General features: G+C 41.6%; 1 long non-coding RNA gene across 1 annotated transcript in view; it reads left to right on the top strand.

Moving 5' to 3' along the window:
- Positions 1–14343, top strand: part of LOC148348712 (uncharacterized) — a 231247-nt gene that overhangs the window by 41176 nt on the left and 175728 nt on the right. The gene's annotated exons all lie outside the window — the stretch shown is intronic.

Raw genomic sequence — 14343 nt, 5'->3', positions numbered from 1 at the left:
ATATTCTAATGTGACTTCTGCATTTAAATTAGGATTGCAATGACAAATTGGGACGCCGCCGCTTTAAAAGGGGCGGAGCTTGCACTCCACAGGCCTTTCAGAGGAAAACGTCTGGAGGAGCTTATTTCCTCCTCGTCTCATAGTGACGTAGTAACACCTGTAGTTGAATGTATTGTCTTCTTTACATTTTACAGCATTGGGGTAACATTAGTTTGTGTCGTGTGTTTCCTCCTACAGAAACAATATTAAAATACATTTCATTCCTTTTTTTTTCCAGTTTCTAAAACATTTTTGTAAAAGTGCATGGTCAACAAAAACATAGTGTCAGAAAACATCCAAAAACTATGCATTCGAAAAGAGGGAAATTATAACTTAAGGGGCTGTAGTGAATTCATGATCCCAAAGGTGAGAACCACCAGGAAAAGTATGTGTGTGTCTGTGTGTGGAGTCAAACTTCGGAACAATGTCCAACTATTCACATGTTCAAATTTAAATACAAAAAAAAACATTCCTGGCAAAATACAGAGATGAAGAAAATGGGGTATGAGTGATACGAGAGATTGGGATTAGTGCGTCTAGAACAGGGGTGTCAAACTCATTTGAACTCGGGGGCCATACGATAGAACAAACATTCTGTCGGGGGCTGGACTAGTAAATTCAAGAGAAAGAAAAAGAGAGATAAAGAAATAAGAAAAAGAGGGAGGGACAAAGAACAAATAAGAGAGAGAGGGAGAGAGCGTGAGAAACAAAAGATAAAAAGTGAGAAAGGGAGAAAAGAAAGGGAGAAGATGAAAGAAATCCAAAGAGAAATAGAAAAACTAAAGGAGAGAAAAGAGAAAAGAAAGTGCGAACGGTAGGAAGAGAGAAAGAGAAAAGGAAGTTAGAGCAAAAGAAGTTAAAAAGACACAGAGAAAGAGACAGAGAGCAACAAAGGAAGGGAAAAGAGACACAGAGAGGGAAAGAGACAGAGTGGGAGAGAGAGAGTGTGGGAGAGGGAGAGAGTGGGAGAGAGAGAGAGAAATACAAGTACTGTGTCTTTGCTCGAGGCACCTTGCTTTGGCAACATCAAGTTGACACATTTCAACCTGCAGCTTGTTTCTCTCTTGCGCTTCTCTGACTGTTGTCTCGCGGGCCGGATTCAATCCATTAGCGGGCCTGATTTGGCCCGCGGGGTGCCTGTTTCACACCAGTGGTCTAGAACTATGGTTCACTTTGTGTTATTGTTGCTATTGTTATATCATGACTGTTATTTTTAATATTATTACTATTCTTGTAATCATATTTAATAAGGAAGATGAAGGGGTAGGCAAAATAAGCTTTTTGTTGAGTTATTGTTTTTGTCCTGTTTTTATTTTAACGTTCGAATAAAGTTTTCATTCATTCAAAGGAGCCATTGTCCCCTGGTACACCAAATGGCCGGTAGCTCATTCCCAGTCCTGCAAAAAATCCGGTTGCAGAGAGTCTGCTTTTAACTCCAGATTGTCCCTCAGAAGTCCACGCTGGATGGCATTGAAGCTCTTGAAGAAATCAAAGAACATAATCCTCATAGTGCAAATGAGCCTTATCAGCGGGTGGTGGTGTGGAGTTTGGAGGGAGGGGGGGGTTGCTGAGTTTAGCAATACTACTGAAATCACAACTTCAATGGGATGGATTGTGAGCAAACTTGTGTGTACGGATTGCCGAGAATTCGCTCCAGCTCGCCTGCAGCTGAACCTGATCCTTGTCAGATTTTTTTTTTCCACTGCGGAGTTTTTGTTTTATTATTGACGATGGCTCTCCACCAACTCACTGGTGAACCCCCTGCAGCTTCGGGCACAATGGGATCTGCTCAGGCCGGTGATTCTCAATTAGTTTCTGTCACGTCCACCCCCGGAAGAAGAAATCCTCTCCGGGAGCAATTTTCTTTTATTTTTTATTTTTTTCAAATCATGTTCATTTGTATAGCTTTTCATCACAATGAGTTTGAAAGGGCTGCACAGACTACAGATTATTGCAAACCAGACTATTATCACACCATCCCCTGATCTAAAACCTACATGAGGGCAAGGAAAAACTCAAAAACCTCAGGATGAGTCAATTTAAATCAAGTCATGTTTAATCACAAGGAGTCTCAAAGAGCTTCACGGACCACAGACTATTGCCAACCACAGACTAGCATGACACCATCCCCTGATCTAAAACCTACATGAGGGCAAGGAAAACCTCAAAAACCTCAACATGAGGAAAATGAAGAAACTTTGAGAAGGGACAGTCTCAAAGGGCTGTACAGACTATTGCAGACTACAGACTATTATGACACCATCCCCTGATCTAAAACCTACATGAGGGCAAGGACAAACTCAAAAACCTCAGGATGAGTCAATTTAAATCAAGTCATGTTTATGTGTGACGCCCTTAATCACAAAGAGTCTCAAAGGGCTGCACAGATCAAAGACTATTGCAAACTACAGACTATTATGACCAGATCCCCTCATCTAAAACCTACATGACGGCAAGGGAAAACTCAAAAACCTCAGGATGAGTCTATTTAAATCAAGTCATGTTTAATCACAAGGAGTCTCAAAGAGCTTCACAGACCACAGACTATTGCCAACCACAGATTATCATGACACCATTCCCTGATCTAAAACCTACATGAGGAGAAGGGAAAACTCAAAAACTTCAGGATGAGTCAAGTCATGTTTGTTTGGCCCGTAATCACAAAGAGTCTCAAAGGGCTGCACAGACCACACATGATTGCAAACCACAGCCTATTATGACACCATCCCCTGATCTAAAACCTACATGAGAGCAAGGAAAAACTGAATATCTTCAAATCAAGTCATGATTATTTATATAGCCCTTTATCACACGGAGACTCAAAGGGCTGCACAGATCAAAGAGTATTGCAAACCACAGACTATTACGACACCATTCCCTGATCTAAAACCTACATGAGGGCAAGGAAAAACTCAAAAACCTCAACATGAGGAAAATGGGACCCATCATAAATAGTCACCATGTTGTAATCATCGTTGAGTTACAAATAGTAAAAATATGTTACAGTACTGGTTCCAGAGAAGTTTTAATTTTGTGTTTTCAAGGATTGAAAAATGCTTGACCTTTGGATGAAGTGCTTGTAAATGTTAAATAGTAGCAGTGTTTCTCAAAAGGTCCGCTTAAAAATGACGCCAACACTGCTTTGTGGTGACTTTGCCATTTCATTCATTCTCCGCTTGTGATTAACGGCAACTGGCAATAGTTTGTACGGCGTTGTCCTAAGAAGTCATCGCCCCCTATGAGTCAAGCCTAAAAGGACATGCTACACTTAAACAGGGCACTACAAATCATGGACATTTACTATGGGCCATGCAAAAAAAAATAAGGAAATGATTCTCAGTTTTATATCGTAAATGGAAGAACAATAGTTTACCAAACACCAACATAGGGACGGATTTGTATAATAAACAAATGTAATTGTGATTTCTCCGGAACTAAAATCATGTCTTGATAAATGCACACACAATATTCAAAATCACATATGTAAATTGCAGATGTATTTGTGGCTCTGCAAAATAGATACTTTATTCATTCCCATAGGCAAATTCACAATTCCAGCAGTATCCTTGTGTTGAAAAATAAAATTAAAAAAAAGAAAACATATAGAATACAAAAATGCCCGATATAACGTGTTGATATAGAGCAGGGGTGTCAAACTCATTTGAATTCGGGGGCCACACGATAGAACAAACGTTCTGTCGGGGCCGGACTAGTAGATTAAAGAGAAAGAAAAAGAGAAAGAAATAAGAGAAAGAGGGAGGGAAAAGGATAGAGAGCGGGAGAAAGAAAGAGAGAGGGAGAGAGAGGGAGAAACAAGATAAAAAGTCGTTAGAGGGGGGGGGAAAGAAAGGGAGACGAAGAAATAAATCCAAAGAGAAATAGAAAGACAGAAGGAGAGAAAAGAGAAAAGAGCAAAGGGAATGAAGAGAGAAAAGGAAAAAAAGGAAGTAAAAGACACAGAGAGAAAGAGACAGAGCAACAAAGGAAGACAAAGAGACGGACAGGGAGTGGGAGAAAAGGGGTGGAAAAGAAAGGGAGAGAGAAATAAATACAAGTACAGTGTCTTTGTGTGGGGCACCTGGCTTTGGCAACATCAAGTTGATATATTTCAACCTGCAGCTCGTTTTTCTCTTTCGCTTCTCTGAGCGTTGTCTCGCGGGCTGGATTCAATCCCTCGGCGGGCCTGATCTGGCCCGTGGGCCGCCTGTTTGACGCTTGTGATATAAAGTGTTTAAATAGTTCTTGGGAAAATACACACTGTTATAAAAATAGGGTAATATGCAAATGTGGGGGTGGGGTTTAATGTGGGCTTTTACTCCCCCCAGGTGGAGTTAAATAGCCTCATGGCATGAGGAAGAAATAATCTCCTCAGTATATACGTATAAATACACGATTCACACCAGATTCTTCTCTAGCATCTGAGAGACCCTCCGGACAGATGTACCCCCTTCTTCTGGGCATATGTTGGAGGTCCTTGTTTCATACAATTCCATTCAACTACTCCGACTTCCATGTCAGCTTCTTGGATTAGAAAACGCTGACGCCGTCCTTATATTCAAATCACTGCTCCAAACTCTCATTTTCTTATTACATAATATTCAGCATATTACCGCATATTGCAAGTGCTATTATGAAGTAAATGCAAGAGCGTAGGCGGGCTGGGGAGCGGCAGACAGAGTGGAACTCATCTAAAAATGGATGAAAAAAATGGACTAAGAAGGCATAAGTGTCCTTTTTCCAGTATTGGAATCTCGTTACATGTAGTAGATAGATTATTCATCCCTGTAGGGAAATTCACACTTCCAGCAGTATCCTTGTGTTGATTATTAACAGATTAACAGGATGGCCTGGGGGTGCTGTGTTGTAGTTTTAGCAACAGCGGAGGGGATGACGTCACACGCTAGGCCAAAAGTTCGACGTCCCTGCAGAAGATGGAAATCTTTGTGCCCAGGGTTACACCGCCTCGATTCACGTAGAGAGCGAGTTCGTTTTCGAAACAATCCACTTCAAATGATATGTTGTCGCCGTCATGTCGATAGATAGATATAGATAGATACTTTATTCATCCCAGTAGGGAAATTCCCATTTCCAGCAGTATCCTTGTGTTGAAAAATAAAATCATAAAGCAGGCAGTATTGATTAACAGGATGGCCTCGGGGTGCTGTGTTGCTGTTTAGCAACAGCGGAGGGGATGACGTCACACGCGAGGCCAAAGTTCGACGTCCCTGCGGCAGATGGAAATCTTTGTGCCCAGGGTTACACCGCCTCGATTCACGTAGAGAGCGAGTTCGTTTTCGAAACAATCCACTTCAGATGATATTTTGTCGCCGTCATGTTGATAGATAGATAGATAGATAGAGATAGATGGATAGATACTTTATTCATCCCTGTAGAGAGATTCACACTTGCAGCAGTGTCCTTGTGTTGCAGATTAACAAATTAACAGGATGGCCTCGGGGTGCTGTGTTGTAGTTTAGCAACAGCGGAGTGGATGACGTCACACGCTAGGCCAAAAGTTCGATGTCCCTGCAGCAGATGGAAATCTTAGTGCCCAGGGTTATAACACCTAGCGTTCACGTAGATATCGAGTCCGTTTCGAAACAATCCACTTCAGATGATATTTTGTCCACGTCATGTTGATAGATAGATAGAAATAGATGGATAGATACTTTATTCATCCCTATAGGGAGATTCACACTTCCAGCAGTATCCTTGTGTTGATTATTAACAGATAAACAGGATGGCCTTGGGGTGCTGTGTTGTAATTCTAGCAACAGCGGAGTGGATGACGTCACACGCGAGGCCAAAAGTTCGACGTCCCTGCAGCAGATGGACATTTTTGTGCCCAGGGTTACACCGCCTCCTGTTCACGTAGATAGCGAGTCCGCCTCCTCTCAGCCAGTTCGCCGCTCTTATTTGGTACCATGATTACGGACGTTATCGAAGACTTACAAAGCCGCTAGCCAATAGCTAGCTCAGGCCCTGCATCCACAGACAAGACCTTTTATTTCATCACAAGGACGCTTCACACGCTTGCTCTAGATTATTTTATTTTTTTTCCCTTTTATCGTTTTTTTATTTTTTTCTGTTTCTGTTATTTTTTTTCACTGCTTTCTTATGAACTTACATTTCAACTAAAAACAGACAATGTCCAAAGCAAGGAAAGCAGACGACACGGATTTGATAAAATCAGCTATAAAAGGATTTGAAAAGAGCCAAGAACGATTTGTTATGATGGATTACAAAATGGAGGAAAATGCTGAGAAAATTGAGAAGCTGATGGAAAGAATAGAGCTGCGGAAAGAAAATAGAAAACGAACTTGAGAAAATAATCGAGTTACAGAAAGAGTCCAGAAGGATTTCGTTGGTGATTCTTTGCTTGATCGGAAGCCAACGGAGTTTAATGTTGTGTTTTCTTACATTAAAAGTGATTGAATATCGGGTAAAGTGTTTGTAAATGCTTGATATTGTTGCAACAAGTCTTCTAACAAATTATACAGACATCGCTCTCTGGTAACTGTTATTTGCTGTTGCATTTATTATTTCTTTTGTGATGAACCACAGCTGGCATTAGTTCCTATGGCATTGTGCTATGAAGCGTCATCGCCCCCTACAGGACAGGTGCATGTTACACCTAAACAGGGCACGATGAAATGTAATAGTGCGAAGGTTACGTATCGATTTGTAACATTTACTGATGGCCAGGTAGCATTTCCCAGTGAAGAACTTCCTGCAACTGAAAATGTGAGCTATATATTACTCCCATGTTTACCCAACACCTCAATGTGTTCAAGATTTGTTTCAAAAACAAATAAATATTCTATTTGCACAAGATCTAAAAATCATATGGCTTGATAAATATAAACATGCTTTGAAAGTCCTTAAAAGTGCTTAAATTCGGCCAGGAAGAATGAATACTGTTGGGAATTTATCTATCAAAATGTAGCGTTTACCAAATTGTTCGAATGAGTTATCTGACTCCATTAACCAAACACGACCCATATTCATCCAACAATTATGTGTGCTCGTTCTTTGAGAGAGAAATGACCAGGAGGATCACACGGGGGCGGATGTTTATTGTTCCTAACAGAAGACCCCCTCCCAGTTGCCCCGGATCATTTATACATTTCAACAAACAAAGCAAAGACATCCTACTACCCCCCTTTTGGCTATGTGTCCTCTGCAGCTAATTTTAGCTTTCTCTTATTGGTCTTCCCCCCGCACGAGGGCGTGTCGGCCGGGCTCCACAATCTTCGCATACCAGCGGCGCCCCGACGTCTGCCCTTGTGCGTCTGGCCTTCTCCGTCAGCACTCACAGGAATTCTGTTATCAGAAATATGTGTGATGCATTCCCTTCCAATGTACCTTGAATAAAAACAGTCAGTGAATATCCCTACTGCATCAAACAGTACATGTACTTTGTAGTCCATCGTATAAAATCCTTTATAGTCAAATGAATAAAATCCTTTAATACAAACCCTGGAACTTGCTTTGTTCAACTCCAAAATGACTGGATTTCGGTGCTGAATGCATAATGGAGTTGGCAGAAGAGTGTGGCGTTCATCCATGTGCATGTCACCGGATAAGCAACCCATTTCCAAGAAAGTGCCGCACCGATTCCCATCTCTCCTTCTGCATTCGAATAAACGCGATGTAAACAACTTTTTCGGTCGTTTACCGGAGCGAAGACGATACTCGTTACTTCCGTGCCCTCATCCACGTAATAGAGAATTTAGAGACACCGGGTATGCGGTAATGATATGCTCGACTGTCAAATTTATTTACCGTGGCTGCAAAAACAAAGCGGCTCCTGGATTGAAGCCGCGTCTTTGATTTTTGCGGCACTTTGGCAGAGATTCGCAATTCTCTGCGTTTTCCCAGAAATGATTAGAGAGTCACGATTGAAGGTCTGGGCTGAGAGAGTGCCAGAGTAATCATTAAGTCCTACGTCGCCATATTCCAAGCTTTACTCGGAATGGGAGCTTATAGAACGTCTTTGTTCAATGCCGATGATTTATAAAGTTTTGTTGAAAGTTTTTTTTTTTCAGGGGAGTCGGACATTTTTTTAACAATTTAAAGCAGGGGTGTCAAACTCATTTTAACTCGGGGGGGCAACACGGTAAAACAAACATTCTGTCGGGGGCCAGACTAGGAGATTCAAGAGAAAGAGGGAGGTAAAAAGAGAGAGGGAGGGAGAGAGTGTGAGAAACAAAAGATAAAAAGTCTTGAGAGAGTGGGAAAAGAAAGGGAGAGGAAGAAATAAATCCAAAGAGAAATAGAAAGACAGAAGGAGTGTAAAGAGAAAAGTGCGAAGGGTATGAAGAGAGAAAGGGAAAAGAGAAAAGAGAGAAAGGGAAAAGAGAAAAGAGAGAAAGAGAAAAAAGGAAATTAGAGCAAAAGAGGTTAAAAGACACAGAGAGAGAAAGAGACAGAGAGCAACAAAGGAAGAGAAAAAGAGAGACACGGAGAGTGAAAGAGACAGAGTGGGAGAAAAGGGGTGAAAGAGAAAGAGAGAGAGAAAGAAAGAAAAAGAGAGAGAGGGAAAGAGTGAGCGAAACAAAAGATAAGAAGTCGTGAGAGAGGGAAAAAAGGGAGAGGAAGAAAGTAATCCAAAGAGAAATAGAAAGACAGGAGGAGAGAAAAGAGAAATGAAACTGCAAAGGGTATGAAGAGAGAAAGAGAAAAGGAAGAAAAGGAAATTAGAGCCAAAGAGGTTAAAAGACAGAGCGAGAGAAAGAGACAGAGCAACAAAGGAAGAGAAAAAGAGAGAAACAGAGAGTGAGAGACAGTGGGAAAAAAGCGGTGGAAAAGAGAGAAAGAGGGAAGGAAAAGGAGAGAGGGCGAGACAAAGAAAGAAAAAGAGAGAGGAAAAGAGTGAGAAACAAAAAAGATAAAAAGTCGTGAGAGAGGGGGAAAAGGGAGAGGAAGAAAGGAATAAAAGAGAAATAGAAAGACAGAAGGAGCGTAAAGATAAAAGAAAGTGCAAAGGATATGAAGAGAAAAAAAGGAGAAAGGGAATAAAGGAAATTAGAGCAAAAGAGGTTAAAAGACACAGAGAGAGAAAGAGACAGAGAGCAACAAAGGAAGAGAAAGAGGGACACAGAGTGAAAGACAGAGACAGAGTGGGAGAAAAGGGGTGGAAAAGAGAGAAAGAGAGAAAGAAATAAGAAAAAGAGGGAGGGAAAAGGAGAGAGGGCAAGACAAAGAAAGAAAAATAGAGAGAGGGAAAGAGTGTGAGAAACAAAAGATAAGAAGTCGTGAGAGAGGGTGAAAAGGGAGAGGAAGAAGGCAATCCAAAGAGAAATAGAAAGACAGAAGGAGAGTAAAGATAAAAGAAAGTGCGAAGGGTAGGAAGAGAGAAAGAGAAAAGAGAGAAAAGGAAATTAGAGCAAAAGAGTTTAAAAGACAGAGAGAGAAAGAGACAAAGAGCAACAAAGGAAGAGAAGAGAGACACAGAGAGTGAAAGAGACAGAGACAGAGTGGGAGAAAAGGGGTAGAGAGAGAGAGAGAGAGAGAGATACAAGCAGTGTCTTTTTGAGAGACACCTTTCTTTGGCAACATCAAGTTAACATATTTCAACCTGCAGCTTGAGTGAAAGAGACAGAGACAGAGTAGGAGAAAAGGGGTAGAAGAGAAAGAGGGAAAGAAAAAGAGAGTAAGAAATAAGAGAAAGAGGGAGGGAAAAGGAGAGCGGGCAAGACAAAGAAAGAAAAATAGAGAGAGAGAAAGAGTGTGAGAAACAAAAGATAAGAAGTCGTGAGAGAGGGGAAAAAGGGAGAGGAAGAAAGTAATCCAAAGAGAAATAGAAAGACAGAAGGAGAGTAAAGAGGAATGAAAGTGCGAAGGGTATGAAGAGAGAAAGAGAAAAGAGAGAAAAGGAAAAAAAGGAAATCAGAGCAAAAGAGGTTAAAAGACAGAGCGAGAGAAAGAGACAAAGAGCAACAAAGGAAGAGAAAAAGAGACACAGAGAGTGAGACAGAGACAGAGTGGGAGAAAAGGGCTGGAAAAGAAAGAGAGAAATAAATTCAAGTACAGTGTCTTTGTTCGAGGCACCTGGCTTTGGCAACATCAAGTTGACATATTTCAACCTGCTGATTGTTTTTCTCTTGCGCTTCTCTGAATGTTGTCTCGCGGGCCCGATTCAATCCCTTAGCGGGCCTGATCTGGCACTGTCCCTTTAAAGGATGTTTTCTGGCACTATGTTTTTGTTGAGCTTAAATAGCAGTTGTGCAGTGAAACATTTGACTAAATCATCCGATTTTAATCATTTGGACTTCAGGAATAAAATATGAGTCAGATCCCGATATCCCACCCCTAACTCCACACACACACACATACTTTTCCTGGTGGTTCTCACCTTTGGGACTGAACCCTGAGCTTTACTTGTCAATGAATACTGAAACTGGAAAGAAATTGCATCCTGTCCTATTTACTTGGCCATTAAAAGGGATTTACAAAAACAAAGAAAAATAAATCAAGAATGGTTTCACTTGCGGACTGGGTCCCAAGCAAAAGCCGCTGTAACAATCCTTATCAAACGTGTAAAGATTCCTTTTCTCAGTGGAGAAAACAACACAATGAAGAGTCAGGTGGGTTAATGACACTCCTGAATAACTCTGCCAGTCACACTATTGCATTTTGGCTTTTGGAGGACGGGGGGATTGGGGGGGGTTGATACAGATGTAACCGCGGTGTACTTGTCCCACCAAAGATCCACATTCACGCTGGACTGGATGATGAGGTTTTTATTATGACAGTTTCTGCAAACGAATGAGTCGCAACATTGGCTTTTCTGCTGGCTTTGACCAACTGATCTCAGTAGCAGTTCCCTCTGAAAACTGCCCAACCAAGCATATCAAAGAGCTTTCTTTTCAATTTACATAAAATACATTTTAGAATATCACCATACATGTTGACATCCATTTCAAGAAGATACTTTTAACAAGAGATCGTAGAGTGGATTTTTAATCTTTACAATGAATTCCACATATTTTTCTTTCGTCTGAATTTTAACCGACATCATCCTTTTTAATATATATGAGAAAATAGAAATAAGAACAACAATGAGTATTAAAAACGGGTACAATTTTACCTGCAAAGGAATGAGTCACAACATTAGCTTTTCTGCTGGCTTTGATCTCTACAAGGGGAATTCATATTTTAGTAAAACAGAAACAAAACGAAAATAAATCTAAAAGAAAAGTTATTATTACACCCGTTACGCAATCAAAGCAGGAAAGGGTCTTGATGTCTGGGAGAACGTGGCAATGATCTGTTTCTCACTTTGGCAATTAAACCAATCAAGTCAAGGTACTTTGTGGAAGCGCCATTATCTACGACGCTTCGTTCTCCTTCAGAAGCCGAGTAGCTGCAATTAGATCAAACTCTGGGTGACGCGCTTCAAATTCTTATGCGATGCCTGAATATCTTCATTATCTTTCAAAGGTTCGTGTTTTAGGAAGTGATTTCAGACGATTAGGGTTGAAGGCAGATTTTGTTTATTACCGTATGACATTATGTTCATTGTGAATATAATGAAGGCTAATCATTGTATTTACGACTAAGTGACTGCAAGATAAAATGGTTACTGACATTTTGGAGTTGAACAAAGCAAGTTCCAGGGTTTGTATTAAAGGATTTTATACATTTGACTACAAAGTACATGTACTGTTTGATGCGGTAGAGATATCTCATCTCATCTCATTAGCTGCACCGCTTATCCTCAGTAGGGTCGCTGGGGTGCTGGAGCCCATCCCAGCCATCTCCGGGCAGTGGGCAGGGGACACCCTGAACCGGTTGCCAGCCAATCGCGGGGCACACGGGGACAGACAACTCACTCGCTCATTCACACCTAGGGACAATTTGGACCGGCCAATTCACCTGAAATGCATGTTTTTGGAATGTGGGAGGAAACTGGAGAGCCCCGGAGGAAACCCACACAAGCACGGGGAGAACATACAAACTCCACACAAGAAGTCTGGAGCCCGATTTGAACCCACGCAGGAGGTTCCCAAGACATGAACTGTGCTGCACATGCGCTAACTGCCGTGCTGCCCACAGTAGAGATATAAGGTCTCTAAATTCTTTATTGCGTAGATGAGGGCTTCGCTCCGGTAAACCGACCGACAACCGTCCTCCGTCGGCTGCGAGTAAGTTGTTTACATCGCGTTTATTCGAATGCAGAAGAGGAGATGGGAATCGGTGCGGCACTTTCTTGGAAATGGGTTGCTTATCCGGTGACATGCACATGGATGAACGCCACACTCTTCTGCCAACTCCATCATGCATTCAGGACTGAAATCCAGTCATTTTGGAGTTGTTGAGGGTCTCAACAATAAACATAGATTGTTTAATGAGCTTCCATATTGTTAGGAATTAATCTAATATGAATGTAGCGTTTACCAAATTAGTTAGAATGAGTCATCTGACTCGATTTAAACCAAACAAAAACTTCTTCCAACAATGCGTGCTTTTTTTCTTGATATCAGGGAACAAATATTGACAAGAGAGGCATTTTCACACAGGGGCAGATTTATTTTCTTAAAGTATTTAGCTAAGTGAATTCCCTCGAATTTAGCCAAATTATTGTTGGATTAGTCTAATTAGTCTTGTCGAGCTCCCCATCTTTTCGTCTCTCCTGTCTGTCTGCCTTGTCCCTGGTGTCCCTCTCCATCTTCTGTGTGCCGTCGTTTTGACACGTCGGGGGGTCTGCCACCCCCATGGGCGTGCTGACTCCTCCCCTGGGGCGTGCTGACTCCACCCCTGGGGCGTTCCAGGAACTCCTCCCCTGGCCGACTCCTCACGTGGCCTCCACCTTGTCGCCTCCTCCTCACCGAAAGACGCCGCCATGTCTGAAGGACTCACAACAAGAAAGCTTATCAGAAACCTTGTCTCCTTTTCTCGCTTCACCCCTTGTCCTCATTCTCGTTTTTCTGTAAACATAATTCTTGTCCAGGCCACACTGACCCCAAGCCTTCCCTGTGAAAAATCCCCACTGCATTCAACAAATGGACCGTATTTTCCGCACTATAAGGCGCACCTAAAAGCCTTTATTTTTTTCCAAAAGCTGACCATGCGCCTAATATATGGATCAACACTAAGTCACAAAGTCTTGCAACTAAGGCAGGGAGCCGCTGACTAGATTTTCCCCCGAAGGCGAAGTCATCCGCGGTGTATGCTGGGATTTATATACCAGCGTTTCATTTCCTAACCAATGTGTCAATCATCAGTTGAATCGATCACTATTGGCTAAAGTTATTCGGCGGTCAAGGGGGCGGATCCTTTTGATCATTTACAGGCTCGCATGGGCTAAAGAGGCGAAACAAAGCCTGCAATTGGCCGAAAAAGATGAATGTGAATCACACGTTGGGTTGCACTACGGCATAGAGGAAACATTTTTTACTATTCTGTATTCGTAAATATTTGACTCTCCTGGATTTACCACACTCACGGTTGTAAGAAGACCACGGTTACGTATCATTATTGAACGTGATGGCTGCAAGAGAACTTAGGTGAGCTATGCGGCTTTCTATTTTCCCGGTATCTTGTTTTAGAACAATCTTGATGTTTCTGTGATGAGTCTATTTTTAGACTAAATTCAATTCAAAGTGTTTCTTGTCATATGCACAGTAAAGAACCCCGTTTCTCTAAAATTCTTACTTTGCTGTCCACTCAGTTGCCAGCAAAAAATCAAATGGTAACTAAGAAATGGTTGGCATTTCTTGAATCCCAAAACTTTAACCTTCCGAATGATATTTAGAACGATGCATTTGAGTGATTGGTGACATTGTACAGACACGGTTTCCGTACATGTCTTAGACACGCATTTACTTCTTTGCAAGCTTTGGGAATGTTAAGGGGGGTAATCAGTTGGACTGAACTATCTGACTGTTTTGTCCACGTTCCCATTGTAGCGCCTTATAATCCGGTGCGCCTTATGTAAGGAAAATATAGGACCAAAAACTATTTTTGGGGGGTGCGCTCTATAACCCGGTGCGCCTTATAGTGCGGAATATACGGTAATTTGTATTATATTAAATCCCCTATAGTCAAACAAAATAAAAAAATCCTTCATTATAAAGAATTATTTAACGTTTGAAAGACAAAACGGGGTTGTTTGGGTTACATCTTGACTGTAAACGGTAGTCTAAATTGTGCCCCTCTGCTCTGCAGGAAATAATATAAATGTGTCCATTTTATTTCCAGGCCATATGTAGTCATGAAAAGACCCCATATAGCTTGCGAGCCATAGGTTCCCGACACCCGAAATGTGCATAATAACAGTGCGTTTTCCGTGTGGAGCCC

This window comes from Urocampus carinirostris, chromosome 18 (genome assembly GCF_059441175.1).
Source record: "Urocampus carinirostris isolate Australia breed hairy pipefish chromosome 18, RoL_Ucar_1.0, whole genome shotgun sequence".
NCBI lineage: Eukaryota > Metazoa > Chordata > Actinopteri > Syngnathiformes > Syngnathidae > Urocampus > Urocampus carinirostris.
Note: the sequence above shows the minus strand (reverse complement) of the source record. Positions and strands in the feature narration are given on the sequence as shown.